Source organism: Lemur catta, chromosome 8, assembly GCF_020740605.2.
Source record: "Lemur catta isolate mLemCat1 chromosome 8, mLemCat1.pri, whole genome shotgun sequence".
Classification (NCBI taxonomy): Eukaryota; Metazoa; Chordata; class Mammalia; order Primates; family Lemuridae; genus Lemur; species Lemur catta.
In genome coordinates this window covers 62,648,453-62,668,854 of record NC_059135.1, presented here as the reverse complement: position 1 = coordinate 62,668,854, position 20,402 = coordinate 62,648,453, and the positions used below count along the sequence as shown (strand labels likewise).

The 20,402-nt window shown below is 33.7% G+C and overlaps 1 protein-coding gene across 3 annotated transcripts in view; it reads left to right on the top strand.

The window, feature by feature from the left end:
• Positions 1 to 20,402, top strand: part of SLC4A10 (solute carrier family 4 member 10) — a 304,278-nt gene that overhangs the window by 63,334 nt on the left and 220,542 nt on the right. The window lies entirely within an intron of this gene.

Sequence of the window (20,402 nt, the reverse complement as noted above, 5' to 3'; positions counted from 1 at the left end):
GTTACGTGGATCTCTTTTGTTATGCTTGAGTCAGGGTTCTAAGTGTGCCCATCACCCAGCTAGTGTTCATTGTACCCTTTAGGTAGGTTTTCACCCATCTCCTCCTCCTCTCTACCACCTACTTGATTTCCACTGAGTTTTACCTCCGTCTGTGCACATGTGTGCTCATCGGTTACTTCTGATTTAATAGTGAGTACATGTGGTATTTGTTTTTCCATTCTTTAGATACTTCACTTTGGATAATGGTCTCTAGTTCCATCCACATTGTTGCAAAGGGCCTTAATTCATCATTTTTCATGGCTGTGTAGTATTCCATAGTATACATATATACCATATTTTGTTAATCCACTCATGAATTGATGGTCACTTGGGTTGATTCCACATCTTTGCAATTGTGAATTGTGCTACCATAAACACTCGAGTTCCGGTGTCTTTTTGATCAAATGACTTCTTTTCCTTTGGGTAAATACTGAGTAATGGGATTGCTGGATCAAATGGTAGGTCTACTTTTAGTTCTTTGAGGAATCTCCATACTGTTTTCCATAAAGGTTGCACTAGTTTGCAGTCCCACCAACAGTGTATAAATATTCCTTTCTCTCTGCATCCATGCCAGCATCTATTGCTTTTGGACTTTTTAATAAAAGCCATTCTAACTGGGGTAAGGTGATATCTCATTGTTGTTTTAATCTGCATTTCCCTGATGATTAGTCAGGGCATTTTTCATATGTTTATTGGCCATTTGTCTATCTTCTTTTGAAAAGCTTCTGTTCCTGTCTTTTGTCCACTTTTTTATGGGGTTGTTTTTTTCTTGCTGATTTCCTTGAGTTTTTTGTAGATTCTGGTAATTAGCCCTTTATTGGATGTAGAGCTTGTGAATATTTTCTCCGATTCTATAGGTCATCTGTTTGCTCTCTTGATTATTTCTTTAGCTGTGCAGAAGCTTTTAAATTTAATAAAGTTCCACTTACTTATTTTTGTTGTAATTACCGTTGTGGTCTTCATCATAAATTCTTTGCCAAGTTGATATCTAGAAGGGTTTTTCCAACATTTTCTTCTAGAATTCTTATGGTTTCATGCCTTACATTTAAGTCTGTTATCCATCTTGAATTAATTTTTGTCAGTGGTAAGAGATATGGATCCTGTTTTATTCTAATGCATGGGGCTATCCAATTCTCCCAGCACCATTTATTGAATAGGGCTTCTTTTCCCCAGGCTATATTGTTATCTGCTTTGTCAAAGATCATTTGGCTATATGTAGATGGTTTCATGTCTGGGTTCTGTGTTCTGTTCCATTGGTCTGTCTCTATTTTTGTGCCGATACCATCCTGTTTTGGTTACTACAGCCTTGTAGTATAGTTTGAAGTCTGGTAATGTGATGCCTCCAGATTTGTTCCTTTTACTTAAGATTGCTTTGGCTATTCAGGCCCTTTTCTAGTCCTATGTGAAGTGTAGAATCATTTTTTCTTGATCTGTGAAATATGAAATTGGTATTTTGATAGGGATTGCATTGAATCTCTGAATGACCTTCTGTAGTATGGACGTTTTAACAATGTTGATTCTACCGATCAATGAGCATAGTATGTTTTTCATTTGTTTGTGGCATATGCAATTTCTTTCCTCAGTGTTTCATAGTTCTCTTTGTAGAGATCTTTCACCTACTTGGATAAGTATATTCTTAGGCATTTTTTTTTTTTTGTGGCTGTTGTGAATGGTATTGAGTCTTTGATTTGACTCTCAGCTTGACTGTTATTGGTACATAGAAATGCTACTGATTTATGTACATTAATTTTGTAACTTGAGACTTTGATAAATTTATTTTTGAATTCTGGGAGTCCCTTGGTATAGTCTTTGGAGATTTCTAGATATAAGATCATATTATCAGCAAAAAGTGATAGTTTGACCTCTTCTTTCCTGATGTGGAAACCCTTTATTTCTTTCTCTTGCCTGATTGCTCTGGCTAGGACTTCCAGTACAATGTTGAATAGGAGTGGTGACAGTGGGCACCTTTGCCTTGTTCTAGTTCTTAGTGGGAATACTTTCAACTTCACCCCATTTAATATGATGTTGGCTGTGGATTTTTTATACATGACTTTTCTAATTTTGACATGCATTCCTTCTATGCCTACTTTGTTGAGGGTTTTTATCTTTAAACGGTGCAGAATTTTGTCAAATGCTTTTTCTACATCTGTTTAGATGATCATATGATCTTTGGTTTTGCTTCTGTTTATGTGGTGAATCACATTTATCGAGTTATGTATGTTGAAGCATCCTTGCATCTCTGGGATGAAGCCCATTTGGTCCTGGTAGATTATTTTTTTGATGTGCTGCTGAATTTATTTTGCTAGACTTTTATTGAGGATTTTTGCATATATATTCATAAGGGATATTGGTCTGTAGTTTTCTTTTTTTATTATATCCTTTCCTGGCTTTGGTATTAAGGTGATACTGGCTTCATGGAAGGAGTTGGGGAGTATTCCCTCTTTCTTGATGTTCTAGAAAAATTTCTACAGTATGGGTACCAGTTCTTCTTTGCAAAGTCTGGTAATATTTGGCTGTGAATTCATCTAGTCTGGGGCTTTTCTGTTGTTGTTGGAAGCTTTTTTTATTACGGCTTCAATCTCATTACTCATTATTGGTCTGTTCAGGAGTTTAATTTTCTCCTAATTGAGTCTTGTGAGGCTGTGTGTTTCCAGGAATTTGTCCCTTTGCTCTATGTTTTCAAGTTTATGTGCATAATGGTTTTCATAGTATTCACAGGTTATATTTTGTATTTCTGTAGTATGAATTTTAATATCTCCTTTTTCATTTTCTAATTGAGATTATCTGAGTCCTTTCTCTTCTATTTCTGGTTAATCTAGCAAGAGGTCTATGGATTTTATCTATCTTTTCAAAGAACCAACTTTTTGTCTCACTGATACTTTGTATTGTTTTATTTGTTTTCCATTTTGTTTAGTTCTACTCGGACCTTCATTATTTCTTCCTTCTGTTGGCTTTGGGTTTGGTTTGATCTTCCTTTTCTAGTTCCTTGAGATGTGTGATTAGATTATTGATTTGTGATCATTCTGCTTTTTGATGTAGGCATTTAAGGCTATGAATTTTCCTCTTAGGACTGTTCTTGCTGAATTTCATAGATTTTGATGGCTTATATCCCCTTTGTTGTTCAGTTCGAGGAATCTTTTGATTTCCATCTTAATTTCATTATTGATCCAAAAATTATATAAGAGCAGGTTGTTTAATTTCCATGACTTTGTGTAGAAATGAGTGTTTCTCTTGGAGTTGATTTCTAGTTTTATTTCACTGTGCTCTGAGAAGATATATGGCATGTTTTCTATTTTTTGAGTTTGTTGAGCCATATTTTGTGGCCTAAGATATGATCAATATTGGAGAATGTTCCATGTGCTGATGAAGAGAATGTATATTCAGAGTTTTTGAGTAAAATGTTCTGTAAATGTCTGTTAGGCCCATTTGTTCTAGAGTCCGATTTAAGTTCAGTGTTGTCTTTATTTTTTTTTGGGTGATCTGTCTAATTTTGTCAGTGGAGTGTTGAAGTCCCTGACAATTATGATGCTGCTGTTTATCTCTTTTCTTAGATCTAATAGGATTTGCTTTATGAATCTTGGTGCTCCTGTGTACATAAATATTTGGGATTTTTATGTCTTCTTTTTGAATTGCTCCCTTTATCATTATATGATGACCATCTTTGTCTTTTTGTGCTATTGTTGATTTACAGTCAATCTTATCTGACATGAGAATGGCTACACCTGCTTTCTTTAGTTTCTATTTGCATGGAATATTTTTTTCATCCCTTCATCTTTAGTCTGTATGAGTGCGTGTGGGTTAGATGTGTTTCCTGGAGACAGCAGATACTTGAGTTGTACTTTTTAATCCTTTCAGCCAGCCTATGTTTCTTGAGTGGGGCATTCAGATGGTTCAAACTGATTGATGGTATATGGGATGCTATTTTGTTCAGCCTGTTGGGTAGTACCTTATTGCTTTGTTTTACCTCTTGTGCTTATTTTATAAGAGCTCTGAGCTTTAGTGTTTGGGTGGTTTTATACTGGTTGGTGTCTATTGTGCTGATTTATGTATAATGTGGTTCTGAATATTTCCTGCAGGGCAGGTATGGTCTTAACAAATCCCCTCAGTGTTTGCTTGTCTGGAAAAGTCTTTCTTTCTTCATCATATATGAAACTTAGCTTTCCAGGATACAAAATTCTAGGCTGGCAGTTGTTCTGTTTAAGAAGTCTGAAGATGGGGCCCCAATCCCTTCTGGCTTGTAAAGTCTTAGTTGAGAAGTCTGCAATTAGCTTGGTGGGTTTTGCTTTGTAAGTTACTTGATATTTTTGCCTCATGGGTTGCAAGAGTTCCTCCTTCATGTTGACTTGGCCAGTCTTTTGACTACATGTCTTGGTGATGGATTCTTTGCAGTGAATCTCCAAGGTGTTTATTGAGCTTCTTGTACCTAGATGTTAAAATCTCTAGCAAGACTGGGGAAGTTTTCCTCAATTATTTCTTCAGGTTTTCCAGCCCTTGTTCATTTTCTTCTTCACCCTCAGGGATTCCTATGATTCTTATATTTGGCTGTTTTACATAATCCCATATTTTTTATAGGCTTTGTTCATTCCTCTTAATTCTCTGTTGTTTATTTTTGACTGACTGATTTAATTCAATAGAGTTGTCTTCAAGTTCTGAGATTCTTTCTTGTGCCTGATCTAGTCTATTCTTAAAACTTTCCACTGTGTTTTGCATATCCTTAAATGAATTTTTCATTTCCAGAAGTTCTATTTGTGTTTTTTTTAGTATGTTGATCTTTTTAGTGAATTTTTCATTCATTTCCTGAATTTTTTTCTGGCTTCTTTTGTTGGTTTTCCATTTTCTTTAGGATTTCATTGAGTTTCCTTACAATCCATATTTGGAATTCTTTATCTGTCATTTCAGTATTTTCATTTTGGTTGGTATCCATTGCTAGAAAGCTGGTGTTCCCTTTTAGGTTGTCCTTTCACTCTGTTTTTTCATACTTCCAAAGTTCTTTCACTGATTCCTTCTCACCTGGGGCAGCTGTCACTTCTTATATTTGGATTTTCTTTTGTTTAGATTGGGCTTATTCCCTGCCCTACCACACATACATCTTGTAAAGGAGTGTCTGTAGCATAAGATCCTTTGGCTTTGCTTATGGGTGCTTTGAGGGTGATCTAGGTTCTGGATGAATGCCTTTGTTATAGATATCCTTAGTGTGTGGTTTTCTCAGTTTCTAGTTGTTTGTAGACTGTAACAGTGGTGAGTATGTCTGTGGGAAGATTCCTTTGTTTTGTTGATGAAGGAGGGTAGACATCTTTGAAATTATTTCTCTTTCCCCAGCCTTTTGGTCTTCTTAGCAGTCTGAATTGTATTGGCATGCCCAGTTTCATCTCTGAGGCAGTAGGTGGTGCTTGTGGGTGAGAATCATCCACACCTTGTATGATTGAGTTAGTAGATGCTGTAAGGGGCAGTGCAAATTGACATCCCTGTCAGTAGGTAGCACTTGCTGGAAGGAAAAAGCTATAGTGTTATTTTTGGGACCTGTGACTGGCTCTAGCCCTTCAGGAGAAGTACTTGAATGCTCCAGGTGGTGGGTGGGACCCTGGAACTTCCAGGTGAGTCCTTATTTTCTACCACAGCAGAGGGGGGTGGGGGAGTGAGGCTTGTTGCAGCTGGGGTGGGTGAGGGTGCCCTCAGGCTCCACGAAAGCTGGTAAGGTAGCTGTTTTGGCAGGGGTCAAAGGTCTCCTAGCTTCTGGGGAATGCTGCCAGGGAGGGGCTGACATGTCCCCCCATTCTCAAAGCCAGAAAGTCTGCTTGTGGAGGCGGGGCTGTCTGAGACTCACAGTCTGGCTGTCAGGAGCAAGTTTCACTCTTCTCCCCCTTCCCCTGCTCCACGGTCTCCATCTGGTGTCCGCCAGCAGGCAGAAGCTCAAACTAGCTGAGTTCCTGCACTATGGCACTGTGGGCTGGGAGTTTCCCTGTCCAGGATCCCACCCTGGGCTGAGAGCACAGCCTAGTATAATTTATAATAAATTTATTATATTTAAATGTCATAAAATTTATATGTAATATATAATTTATATATACAACATAAACATTTATAACATAAAAATAAATTTATAATAAAATATTGCTTTTTTTTGCTTAAAGCAAGCCACAGGTCTAGTTGAGATTCAAGTAAGGGAACTATAGAAGGGTGTGAATACAGGGTATATGTTTGATTGGGGGTCACCATGCAGCAGATTACCACAGATGCCATATGGCAAATAGAATAGAAAGTACATTGGCTTGAGGAGGAGTTTTAAAATTTCCTATTTAGTTGTCTGTTTCCCACACTACAACATTGAAGCAAAGACTATATTTGGTTTACTTTTATATTCATAGTCTTTAGCACAGTACGAGGTACTTAGGAGAAATTCAGTAAACTTTTGTTGAATAAATAAATATATATAAAGAGAACAGAGGGTTAAGTACCTAACCTTCCTTCAGAAATAATTCACAGAGAGGATACTTAGGCAACAGTCAGAGAACCAGCCAAAGGGTGAGTTTCAAAGGTAAGAATGGCGGATGATAGTGTTTATTGTAGCAGAAAAGTCAAGGAGAATAGGATAGGAAAAAAGCCTAAAGGCTTTTATTAGCATTCTTTGAAGTTGCAAATGTCATTCTTTATTCTCTGTTCTTTTGTTGGATGGTTGAAGTATTCAGAGATTTCTCAGGTTTAAAATCTCTAGCCAAATGTTATGCTTTTAGGCACTTTGAAGTATAATGGCCCCCATGAATCTGTTTTATGGTAATTAGACTGAAAGAGGAATAGTTTGACTTATAACTTTTAAACATTTTAGTAAAATGTTACCATTTTATAAAATCTTTAACAATATTAGGGAAAACTAGAGAAAATAAAATTAAAACAATCCCAACACTTTGGGAATCTGAGGTTGATTGCTTGAGGTGAGGAGTTTGAGACCAGCCTGGGCAACACAGTGAGACCTCTTCTCTAGCAACAACAAACCTAGTAAATGCAGAAAAAGACAATAGACCCCCAAGTTATGATCATAAGTAGAACTGACATTCAATTTTTTTATTGTAGTAAAATATGAATACAGTAAAATTTACCATTATAAACTTTTCTGAGTGTATAATTCTGTGGCATTAGGTATATGCACATTGTTGTGCAACCCTAACCACCCTTCATCTCCAGAACTTTTCCATCATCCCATACTAAAATTCTATACCTATTAAATAACTCCCATTCCCTTTTCTCTCAGGCTCTGGCAACCACCATTCTTCTTTCTTTCTATATGAATTTCACTAATCAGGTACCTAATATAAGTGGAATCATACAGTATTTATCCTTTTTTGTGTGTGACTTATTTGACTTAGCATAATGTTTTCAAGGTTTATCCACGTTGTGGGATGTATCAGAATTTCATTCTTTTTAAAGGCTAAATGATATTCCATTGTATGAATATACCACATTTTGTTTTTTCATTCATCTGTTGATAGACATTTGGGTTGTTTCTACCTTTTTGTTATTAGGATAATTTTTTTCTGCATGATCTTACTAATTTTGTATTTTTCCCTCCTTGTAGTCTATTTAAATTCTCTATATTCCCTTTTCTAGTTTTGCTCATTCAGGAAAATTTCTGGCACTGGAGAAATCAAAGATATTCCCAGGTATAGGTAGAAAGTAGGGCCATGTTCTTTTAATAGTTGGAAAAGGGCTTGTACAGGGACTTGGAAGAAGAGGACAGTATTTGTCTGGGGATAAAGTATTATAAAAAGAAAGGGAAAGAATTCTGTCACTTAAGTAGCTATGTGACTTTGGGAAATTCATTTGATCTGTTTGTTTCTCAGTTTTTTGAACTGTAAAACATAGAAATAATATCCATCTTACAGGTTTTTTGCAGGGATTAAATGTGCTTGGTTCACAGGAGGCTAATAGATAAAATTAAGTTTCTGTTTGTGTGTTCTTGTTCTCACATCATGGAAAAAATGGCTGGTAGATTTTCACAAATTTAGGCTGAATGTATGGTATGACATAATTTAAAATACTGGTTGTATCATAATCATTCAGGGGACTGGGGATAGCATAGCCAGAAACAAATAGTCATCTTCCAGTGTTGCTGATTCTGAGGTACAAAAAGAGACCAGGTGGGGGATCACATGATACACAAGTTAAAATGCTGTGAGAAGTGAAGATAAACACCAGGTTTGCATATGGACCCCATGGAGAGGCATCAGGCCAGAAGCCTAATTGCAGGCATTGATTTGCAATTGAGCTGCTTATCACCTGGGCAACTCACTTTTGCTAGATTCAGAGTGATTGCCAGCAGGATTTATTTATTCAGTTATGGTTAATGATTCTTATGAACAATACTGGGTAGGTCAGTAAAAACTAAGGAGAGTTACCATTTAGTGAATATTTACTATGTTCCAGGTTCTAGGCTAAACTCATTACATATGTCATTTTATATTATCCTCCCAATCATTCTGTGAGATATGTGCCTGAAGAAATTGAGGTTTAGTGAGATTAAACAATTGCACAGCTAGTAAGTGGTGAAGTTGGAATTTGAGCTAAAGCACTTTAACTTAACTGTGCTTTAACATCTACAAAGTTGTTAATACAAAGATTAATTTTCTGCCTTCTTTTTATGTCCTGATACCTATCACCGAAGGTTATTTGACTTAATTATATTATATTTACACAGAATTTAATAAGAAATTTCTCAATTACTAAGATGTAAAAAGTATAATCAGAAAGGTTAAAATGAGAAAAGGACCACTATTTTAGTTAATGTTGATTTTCTCTTAGATGAGGAAAACTATAAAACTTCCCAAATTTCTACAAAGAGAGATACTATACGTCAAAATGATTCAAGGTCAAAGATGTTGAGGTTAAGCCTGTAGAGGATGTAATAAAGTCACTTAATATTATATTTTCAAGTAATATCGTTAATAAGAAGTTGCCCTCTGAAAATTTCACCAGAACAAAGGCATATTCCTTCATTTAATTCATCTAGTAAATATTAGACATCTACTGGAGATTATGTACTATAAAGGTTTTTGGTATTAAAAAAGGCACAGTCCCTGCCCTTAAGGAGGTCATCGTCTGGTGATAAAAATGGTCCAGTAAGTGGTATTATAAAGCACAAGGTCCTGGGGCCAGAAGATTTAGCCCCAACAGAAAGGTGGAGAAAAGAAAGCTAAGGAGGAGAGACTCAGGTTGAAGCTGAGTTGTCTAAGGTTCAAGGGGAAATCATAGAAAATAGAATAAATAAAATTAAAAACCAAATGAAAAACATGGAAAAAGATTTGTAGCATATATGATACTTCTCAAAGGGTTGATATTTTTACTATATAAACCACTTTTACAAACCAATAATCTTAAAATCAAATCCTTTGGAAAGAGATTTGAGAGAGGGAATTTTCAAAGCACATTGTTAATGTTATGAGTGAAGAAAGGAAACAAGCAATTCTCAAAAGCATTACAATAGCCTCAGCAGTAATAGAAATTAGGACAAAATTGAGATATATTTTTTCAAATATCGATTTGTTAAATATTAAAAAGATCGATAATAATCAGTATTGATGAAGCAAAGATAAGGGAAAGGACGCTATCATTCACTTACAAATACAGATTAAACAGTTTCATCCTTCTTAGAGGACAGTTTGACAATATATATTGGAAGCATTAATTTCTGCTACCAAATAAATTTTACTTCCAATGATTCATTCAAAGGAAATGAATAATCAGAAGTCTGGGCAAGTGTATGTGTAGGGGCTATATGACAGCACTGTTTACGATAGAAAAATAGCAGAAATCATGTCGGTTGATTATTTCTGTGATGTCATGCCATTAGCGTTGTACAAGACTTCTAAAGAAGATGTCAGAAAACATGCATGATGAATTGCTAAGTGGAAAAGAAAGGTTACAAAAATATTAATATTTACATTATGATTCTGTGTGTATTTAAATATTGAAGGGACATACATTAAAATATATGCAGTGGCTTTATGAATATAGTAAAACTTCAGGTAAGGTTTTCTTCTCTGTCCTGTTCGTGTTTTCCATACTCTCTGCAATAAACAAGTATTATTTTAGGAATTAGAAAAAATATATAATAATGTCTTGTTTTTATAATATAGAACGATCACATGAGTCAATTCAGCAAGTGTTTTGCATTTTAATTGATGTAATTAAGTGAATTATAACAGTTTAAAACTTTAATACAGCCTGTCCTGATTTTACTTGTTTTTCCCTGTAATTTATACTGTTTCCAAAGAAAATGTCTTGCAGACATTTGTTAAGCAATGTCTACATATTAAGACACATGGCAAACAATGGTGATCTTTTTGACCAATGTAATTTTTGTATTGTTCATATCTAAATAACAGTATAATTGTATTTTATTCAGAGATAAGAATAAAAGGAATTGGGCTTAAATTATAGTAATGGAGTTACTTAGAACATTACTTAGAATTTTTTTGTAAATTTCAAAGAAAACACTAAATAGTGTTACCAAAGAAAAGCTTTCCATTCTCTATCTTGTCTAAAAATAAGATGAAGGAAAAAAAGATCTGTTTTAGGAGGGTTAGGTGTTAAATCTTCACCGAGACAGAATGGTTTGACTTGATGACCTCTTGCTACCTCTTCTAATGTAATTTTATAGACTTGAAAAAAGAATGTTTTTTGGTTTTTTTTGTATAGAATAATAAAAATTTTTTTTCTTGGTTCAATGGTTATAAAGTAAATGTATCTCTTATGTAGAGTATGAGATGCATTCATACCTACTGAAGTTTCATAGTTAAGACCACAACTAATTTAATTCTCTAAATTTATTAGATGAAACTGTTTTATAATTAAAATTGTATTTCAAAGAATTGAGTTTTAGAATTTTTTTAATGCTAAGGAAAATAACTTTTTATTTGGTAAGAATCAATTGAAATATTTTTTGGTGCTTTTATGTCCTTTCTTTAGTCTTCCACTTATAACTAAAGAATAACTTATATTCACAATTTTGTTAATGTAATTTGGCGGTTGGCTTTCATTAATGGAAAAATTATGAAAATAAGTAAAGTGGTTATCCTACCACAGATTATTGATTTTCATGTACAGTCATGTGCCACATAAGGTTGTTTTGTTCAGTGAAGGACCACATATATCATAGCGTTCCATACGATTGTAATGGAGCTGAAAAATTCCTGTCACCTAGTGACGTCTTGATGATCCTAACCCTGTGTAGGCTTGGGCTAATGTGTGTGTTTGTGTCTTAGTTTATAACAAAAAAGTTTACAAAGTAAAAAAACAATTAAAATTTTTAAAAATAGAAAAAAGCTTATAGAATAAAGATATAGTGAAAGAAAATATTTTTGTACAGCTGTAAAATATCTTTGTCTTTTAAGCTAAGTGTTATTACAAGAGTAAAAAAGTTAAAAAAATTAAAACATTAATAAAGTAAAAAAATTAGTAAGCTAAGGTTAACTTATTATTGAAGACAGATTTTTTTTTTTATAAATTTAGTGTAGCCTGTGTACTATTCAGTGTTTATAAAGTCTACAGTAATGTGTAGTATGTCCTAGGCCTTCACATTCACTCACTACTTACTGATTCAACCAGAGCAGCTTCCAGTGCTACAAGCTCCATTCATGGTAAGTGCCCTATACAGGTGTATCATTTTTTATCTTTCATACCATATTTTTACTGTACCCTTTCTATGATTAGATATATTTCGGTACACAAATACTACCATTGTATTACAACTGCCTACAGTATTCAGTACAGTAACATGCTGAATGGATTTCTAGCCTTAGTTGTGTAGTAGGCTAGGTTTGTGTAAGCATACTCCATGATGTTTGCACTACAAAAAAAAAATCGCATAAGAAAGCATTTCTCAGCGTGTGATCCCATCAAAAATTTAGAAATTGTAGTCTAAAAAATAAGATATTTCCAGATATTATATTTTCTATAAACGCTTTCGGTCACCCAGGTTTTCTATTAGTTAAGTCAACATTTTAGTGGGCAAGACAACTATGCAGTTAGCACAGCAGGCTCTTGGCAAAATCATGAAGTAAAATAAATATATCTTTGGACCTTTCACCTTTTCTTTTGGTGCACTTCCATTCAGATTCTTTATTCAGATTCTTTTTTTGGCATGTTCTGCCCTCAGCACACCAGGCTTCCAGAATCCTTAAAACTTTTCTATTCTTTAAAGAAAGTAATAGATTCATGGCATACACTAATCTTCAAAATGAATTTAAAAGTTCCATCTGAGAAGCATAATTTTTTAATCCAGTAAAATAATTTAAGGCCCTTACAGAATGACAGCTGGTGCTGAAAATTTCAGACACTGCTGGTGTCTCTCTTGGGTCTTCTCAAATCACATTGTATGATTGCCCAATCTGTCTACTCTGTCCCCAATTCCAATAATACAGAGCCTTGTTTGTTTATTTGGTGTCCTTTTACCCTATAGCAAGTGCCATTTGTATACTAAAAGATCTGGGATCAATATCATAGAATAAATTTTCTTAAACTGGAATTTGAAACAGGTGATGACCAAATTATGTCTCCAATAGATGTTAATTTCATGTACATATGAATATGGAGACTATATGTATACAGATGTCTTTTAAACTGTGCATTAATTTCTACAATCAGATCTGATGCAGTGAGATAGAACTATAAATTTTCATTATACATTGAGAAAATATAAGCACATTTATACAGATTAACCTAACAGTTTTATTCACTTAAAAATAGTTTTGAATTTAATTAAAAAAATTAGAGACTATGTTCCTATGATTATAAAATTAATATTGCCATTAAGAAAAAAAAGTAAATAAATGTTACTAAACACTTATTATGCACTCAATTCTACCATTTTAAAGAATCATAAAATATGGTTCCTGCCCTTGGGTAGTTTGAAATATCATTAAAGAGATAAGCCTTTCATTCTTTTGCTCAGCAAACATTTGTTGAATGTTTACATATGTAAATTAAAAATCCTTTCTCTTGAGGAGTTTACAGGCTAAGGAAGAGATAAAATACATACATGAATATTATGAAACAAGTTTGTAAATGGTGAACTGGTATAATAGAAGTTTAAATAAAATGTTATGTTTGGAGGCCACGTGCATAAAAAGAAAGGTGTTCATGTGAAGTAGCAGAGGCTGATGTCAAATGAGTGAGGTTAATAACACAGAGCTTTAGAGGAAGGATTAGTCACCTAGCCTGAGGGCAGTTGGGGGAAATTTCATTTGGGAAATGAGACAAATTCTCCAAAGAAAAGAAAAGAGAAAAGAAAAGAAGAAACAGAAAAAGAGTGAGTGGAGCCTGTGGGAGGACACTCCAGAAGAGAGAGGCTTGTGAACATGTGGGTTCATTCACACACTGGAATGGTTATACAATCCATTTTATAAATTAGCATTTTCCAGAGATTTAAAAAAATTTTATGTATGTATGCAGAAATATAAAATAGATAATTATTCAAATTAAAATATACAGGAATAATTAAATGTAGTACAATTTTCTATAGGCTTAAATTTTGACTGTTGAACATATTTGATTCATTTCATTGTGAAAATATTTCTTGTTTGAATTATTATAGAACTTTGTTACAGAGAGTTGCACCCTAAGTATTTGAATATTGGTAGTAAGAGTGCATTATGAGTATTAAACTTTAAAGTCAGGCCGGGCGAGGTGGCTCACTCCTGTATTCCTACCACTCTGGGAGGCCGAGACAGGAGAATCGCTTTAGGTCAGGAGTTCAAGACCACCCTGAGCAAGAGCGAGACCTGTCTCTACTAGAAATAGAAAAATTAGGCGGGAGTGGTGGTGCACACCTGTAGTCCCAGCTACTCGGAAGGCTGAGGGAGGAGAATCACTTAAGCCCAGGTGTTTGAGGTTGCTGTGAGCTAGGCTGATGCCACGGCACTCTAGCCAGGGCAACAGAGTGAGACCCTGTCTCAAAAAAATAAAAAATAAAATAAAATAAAAAATAATAAACTTTAAAGTCAATACTTAATAGATAACATGAAACATTGTTTTAAAGAGATCAAATAACTCTCAAGCCTAAAAATGTTTATTAAAACTATTTGAATATTATCATTGCTAAGGAAAGACTGTTCAGTCAGAAGGAGGAATAGTTGGCAGCCTGGAGAACATGGACAAAAGCAGGTCACTGGGGCAAATGATACTGTAGTATTCATCGAGTCCAGTGTAGGGAGTTGAGCACTCCATCCAACATGTCTAATGACCTATCTAGATATAGATGCAATGTCTTTACCTTACACGAATATTTCAATCTTAATCTTAAGTGCAGGTATCAAAATTGTATCTCTTAAGGTATGTATTTAAGAAAAATACTCAAAACTTGGCACATTCACAAAAGTAGTGCCAATCAGTGAAGTCCCTTGAGAGACAACTGACTTTTCCAGGTGACAGTTCCTTTTCTTTTATTACTCACTTTACCTGAATTTTCCAATAATTTTGTGGAGAACATGTGACTTTGAGACACATTATTTGCTACCTTCAATTTGATGTCATAGTTGCTTACTGTAAAGAAATCAAAATTATGGGGTAGGAGGGACAAATTATTTTAATTTAGAAATTAATCATAGAAAACCTCCTCAAAGGTTCAGACCCCTTAATTCCCATAAAACTTATTTGTACAACTCATGTATTTGTGCTATTATTTGTGCACAGTTTTTTTTCCCCAAACATATTTTTTGTTGCCTAAGGCCAAGACCATATCTTACTTCTTTTAGACCTCATAGTGTTAAACCAGAAACATGATAAAATTGTTTAATGAATGAAATTCAGAAACTACAGCAGATTGTTAAAAAAAAAAAAAAAAAGAATAGAGCCCTTCTGTTTCTGTGAATACTGTACTTTTTTAAAGAAAGAAACTTACATTAGAAGTAACAGAAAAAAACCCAACTTGGTAAAGATCAAGGTTTTAGTGGAGAAACATGGAGACATAACAAACTATTTTGTTTGAAACTAATGGCCAGAATAATTCAGATTCTTGTTTGATTTATGTTCTGTGATGAGTTTGCTAGTTCACCTAATTAATTTATAACAGTTTAAACCTTCTTAACCCAATTTTAAATTTAAAAATTAGCCATCAACAGAAGATAAAGTTGCAGAATTCTCTGCAAAAGAAATATTAACACATCTCCTTCTGTCATTATTATTTTAGTTTAAAATTACTGCCAGATGTAAATGATGATGACATAGATTATTTAAAAAATATTAGTATGTCAACATTCAATAATTTTTTTATATCTTTGTGTCCTGTAGTCAAAGTTATTATGATCTTAGGCTATATTTTAATAATCCATTTAGTTCTCCATGTACCTGCACACAAAAAGACTGAATGTGAAATTGTAACTAAGCAAAAATATTTGTGTATGTGAATATGATGTAGTAATTACTTTTTGTCCTCAAAGTAATAACAGTAAGATATCTGGAGTTCAATAAAATAGAGACTGGATAAATATTATAACTTTAAATACAAAGAAATTAAGAATACTAAGGTCAGTTGGATAGAGAAGAGATTGCTTTTCTTCCTTCCCTTATTTCTGTGTTTCTGAAGTTCTCTGCTCTATGCCATGGACTGCAACTGAGTTTTAGCACACCTGTAATCAGCATTTATTTTGAATATTATTTACAAATTTACTCTTACTGCTGACATTTCATTTATACCATTTAATTTGCTCTTATGTACCCAATACTGGTTGTTCTTAGAGGGAAAGAGAGTAGTGTTGGTGATTTTAAAAATTTTATTTTCTCGATGTCTTGTATCTAGTTCCATTTTCATCCTTCAGGAGGTACAATTTTGAACAACTCCTCCTTTGGCCATCCCCTTAATCTAGAATCCCACTGATATCAACTGTCATCTGTGGTTTCTGCAAAACTTTTATCTATGCATTTATAATAATTTAACAAAACATTTATTGATTGACATTTAGAGGTTTTCCAATATTTTGCCATGACAAATACTGTTGCCATTAACATCATTGCACTTTTATCTTTGTGTTCTCATTCCTTAGGCTAATTTTATAGAATACATTCCCAATAGTTAAAATGTTTAAAATTATTATGGATCTATTTAAAGTCAGGCTTAAGAAGCACACTTTCATTACATTTAAGAGCTTCTTAATGGGGTAATTTCTGTATTCTAGATTTATGAGCACTAATGAGCACAAAAATTCAGTGAAACAAATATTTGGTGGTAGCAATTACATGGCTACCTGCCACTTACCATGTTTCCCTTATTTGAGTCATCTTTGAGACTGCTCTTCTATTTGCCATGAATAATGTACCAGTTTTGCAATAACTATTCCAGCATATGTATTTTAGTGGCCTGAAAAGTGAATTCATCCTTTTATTGATTCAATACATATTTTCAAGCACATTTTAAGTTCAGGGAACTGTATTTATTAGGTGTGATGGGGGATATGAAAATGAATCATACATAGATTTTATATTAAGGATCTTAATAATTGCAAATGAGAGATAAGATTAAGTTTAAAAGAAAGTACAAATGTTTCATCAAAGTAGGAAGTTGAAGTTAAGGGTTAAAGAGCTTTGAGAGGAGGAGGCAAGATCAAAGAATGTGATCAGGGAAGGTTTCATGGAAGATGTGTTTTGTTAAACTTTGATGGACAGATTTAGAACTATGAAGATGAGGGACAAAGGCATGCAATCTGACAACAACACTTGTTAAGTACTTCTTATTTTCTAGATAGAAGCCACTTTGTAAATTAAGCACTTTATATTTTTAATTCATCTAATACTCAAAAATCACTATGTAGATAGGTATTATTATTTCTACTGATAGGAAAACTAAGATCCACAGAAGTTTCATAACTTGTAACATGTCCCACAGTTAATAAATGGTAGCACCAAGATCTGAACCAAGATCCAGTTGCAATAGCATGAATGAAGCTAGAGGCCTTACAACACAGAATGATTGTTAGGAATAGTGAGCTATTGGGGTTAGGTGGAGTATCAGAAGAATAAGAGAGTAGTGGTTAATGAAATTGGAAAGGTCTGTCAGAGTCAGCCACAGAGGTCATCAAATATAATACTACAGTAGGACATTTGTAGAGAGTTTTTGACTAGGTAGTGAAACAATTTCAGATAGCTTGAAAGTAAGACTAAAGGTTGCTGGATTTGATAACTAGCTGGCAATTAATATAGCAACCACATTTATTCTCTATAACAGAATTGTGAGGCAAATGTTGCTAGTGCTGAGAATAATGAGGGCAGAGAAATGACCACTATATGTTGAAAGGGGAAGGAACTGGTTCCATTACATACTTTCTCCCCCTTCCTTTAGCTTATCAACTTTTTAAATGATCCATTAATTCTTGTCTCAATAGTGGAGATGATAATAGCAGTAATAATAAATATCATTTATTGAGCTTATACATGTTAGACTGTGCTGATTGCCTTATATATATTATCTTATTTAGCCTTCAAAATAACTTTACAAGGTAGATAACATTATTAACTGTATTTTACAAGTGAGGAAACTGAGGTTAGAAGCTTAAGCAACTTGCTCATGGTTAACCAATACAAGATTTATTCAATGTTTGTCTCCAAAGCCATTAAAATGTAAAAGTTGTAATTCAGCACTGATTTTTTTTTTAACATGTTCTGATCCACTAGGTCTGGAGTATCTGCATTGCCATCCTCAGAGCTTGGATACTACTGCTTAGTTATATATTTCTGATTATTTTTAAATTTTATTTTACATAGTTGGGTTTTCCTTTTTGGATATTATAAGTCAGTCTATCTTAGGATGATAATAGCAAAACATTTATTTAACAATTATTCTTTGCCAGTCACTGATTTACCTGCTTGTATTAATCATATTTAATCTGTGCAACAACCCTACTAGGGTTATCATTATTTTATACTGAGGAAACAGGCAGAAAGACTATATCCAATGCTAAGGTAAAAATCAGGATTTGAACTCAGTAGTCTGCCTATCACCTATGCTTTTATCCATAGACCTATGAGTCCTTTTGTCAAATAGATAAAGGGTGGGTTTTGAAGGGTTTTTACTTTTTTCTTTTCAGTGTTTTTTACTGTTAAAAATCATATTTATTTGTGATTTGTGAACCTCGCTGCATTATAGACAAACTTGTCTTCCTTCAGTTTTTCATAAGTATCACTTTACAATCTTAGTGTTGCCAAGATTGCATTTTTTCCCACTGTACACTAATTTTATTTTTTATTAAAAAATTTTAATAAAGTTTTTTATTGCTATATAATAGTTGTACATATTTTTGGTATACATGTGATATTTTGATACATGTATACAATATGTAATGATCAAGTCAGGGTAATTGGGATATCCATCACCTCAGTTATCTTTTCTTTGTGTTGGGAACATTTTAATTTTTTCTTCTAGCTATTTTTTTTTATTTTTTTCAAACAGAGTCTTGCTCTATTGCCTGGGCTAAAGTATAGGGTCATCATCATAGCTCACTGCAACCTTAAACTCCTGGGCTCAAGTGGTCCTCCCACCTTAGCCTCCCAAAGTGCTAGGATTATAGGTGTGAGCCACCATGTCTGGCCTCTTCTAGCTATTTTGAAATATAGAATAAATTATTGCTAACTATAATCTCTCTACTGTACTAGAATACTAGAATTTATTCCTTCCATCTATTTTTGTATACATTAACCAATTTCTCCTTATCCTCCCTCTTCTTTACCTTTCCCAGCCTCTGGTAACCATCATTCTACCCTCTACTTCTATGAGATCCCCTCTTTTAGCTCCCACATATGAGGGAGAAATCATCAGGGATATGCAAATCAAAATCACAATGAGATACCATCTCACTCGAGTTAAAATGGTTACTGAGACAAAAAATAACGGATGCCAGGTGAGGACACTGAGAAAGGGGAGCACTTGTATCCTGTTGGTGGGAATATAAATTACTGTAGCCACTATGAAAAACAGTAAGGTGGTTCCTCAAAAACTAAAAATAGATCTACCATATGACCCAGCAATCCCACTGCTGAATAAATATCCCAAGAAAGGAATTCAGTATATTAAAGAGATACCTGCACTCCTGTGTTTATTGCAGCACTATTCTAATGGCCAGCCAAGATATGGAATCAACATAAGTGTCCATCAACAGATAAATAGATAAAGAAATTGTGGTACATATACACAATGGAATATTATTCAGCCATTAAAAGTAATAAAAGAAAGTCCTGTCACTTGCAGCAATATAAATGGGACTGGAGGTCATTATGTTAAATGAAATAGTCAAGATTGCATTTTAATGATAGCTGTTTGTCAAAAAATTTCACTCAAAAGATCATTATTTTGTTGTTTTTTTTCTAACAATGAAAAATTTTAAAGAATAAACACATTATGGATTTTTATTTATATTTTACACTCATTAACACTGGAAAGGTGCTGGGGGGAATAAGTTGACACATTAAAAAATATTGCCTTTACATATGATATTTTGGAGGCTCATTGGTCTCCCTGAGGAGTTTCTTGGCTACAGGTATACCTGATAGTCACTTGAAAGGTTTCCTAAGGCTACAGATTTCTGTCTTTCTGTTTCAATGAGTAAAATAGCATTGTTGTGGTTAAACAACTGCCTCTCTAGAGGTTCATTCATTCCACAGATGTCACAGAGAAAAACTAACACTAAGTGTACATTTATCATTGCATTGGTTTTTAATTAGTCTCTTTTGCCCTTTTTTAATAACTTGTATTCGAACAGTTGTTGGTTAGCTTTACAATCCTATGTACACTCCCTAGGGACCATCGTTATATCTTTGTCTATAAGCAAAGAAACAAGGAAGGTTTATTTATCCCAAGTTTTTGTTGTTATTTTTAGAAAACTTACAAAGATAATTCTATTTGGTTTAGTTATCTTTAATTTAAACCTTTTTGTTAATATATGCCCAGTTTTCCTTTGTTATTTTCATATTAACTTATTGAGACTATCATTCTCCATACAAACTGTGTGATAACCCAGTTTTGACAAGACAGGGAAGAAACAAGATATTTCTGTTGGAGAATGTAAATAGACACAGCCTTCTGAAGGGAAATTTGGCAATTTTTATCTAAAGGCTCAAAAATATTTACATCCTTTGATGCAGTACACTTATTGGAGTTTATTCTAAGGAAATAGAGGTTATGTGGAAAGCTGTGTACATAAAGATATTTATTACACTGTTATTTATAATACTGAAGAATGGAAAAAACTGAAATACTCAGAGTTGGGAATTGGTTAAATAAAGTATGGTATCTCTATTTGATAGAATAGCATTTAGCCACTAAACATTATGTTGTAGAAAAATAATTAATGATTTAGGGAAATGTTCATAATATAATACTTGGTCAA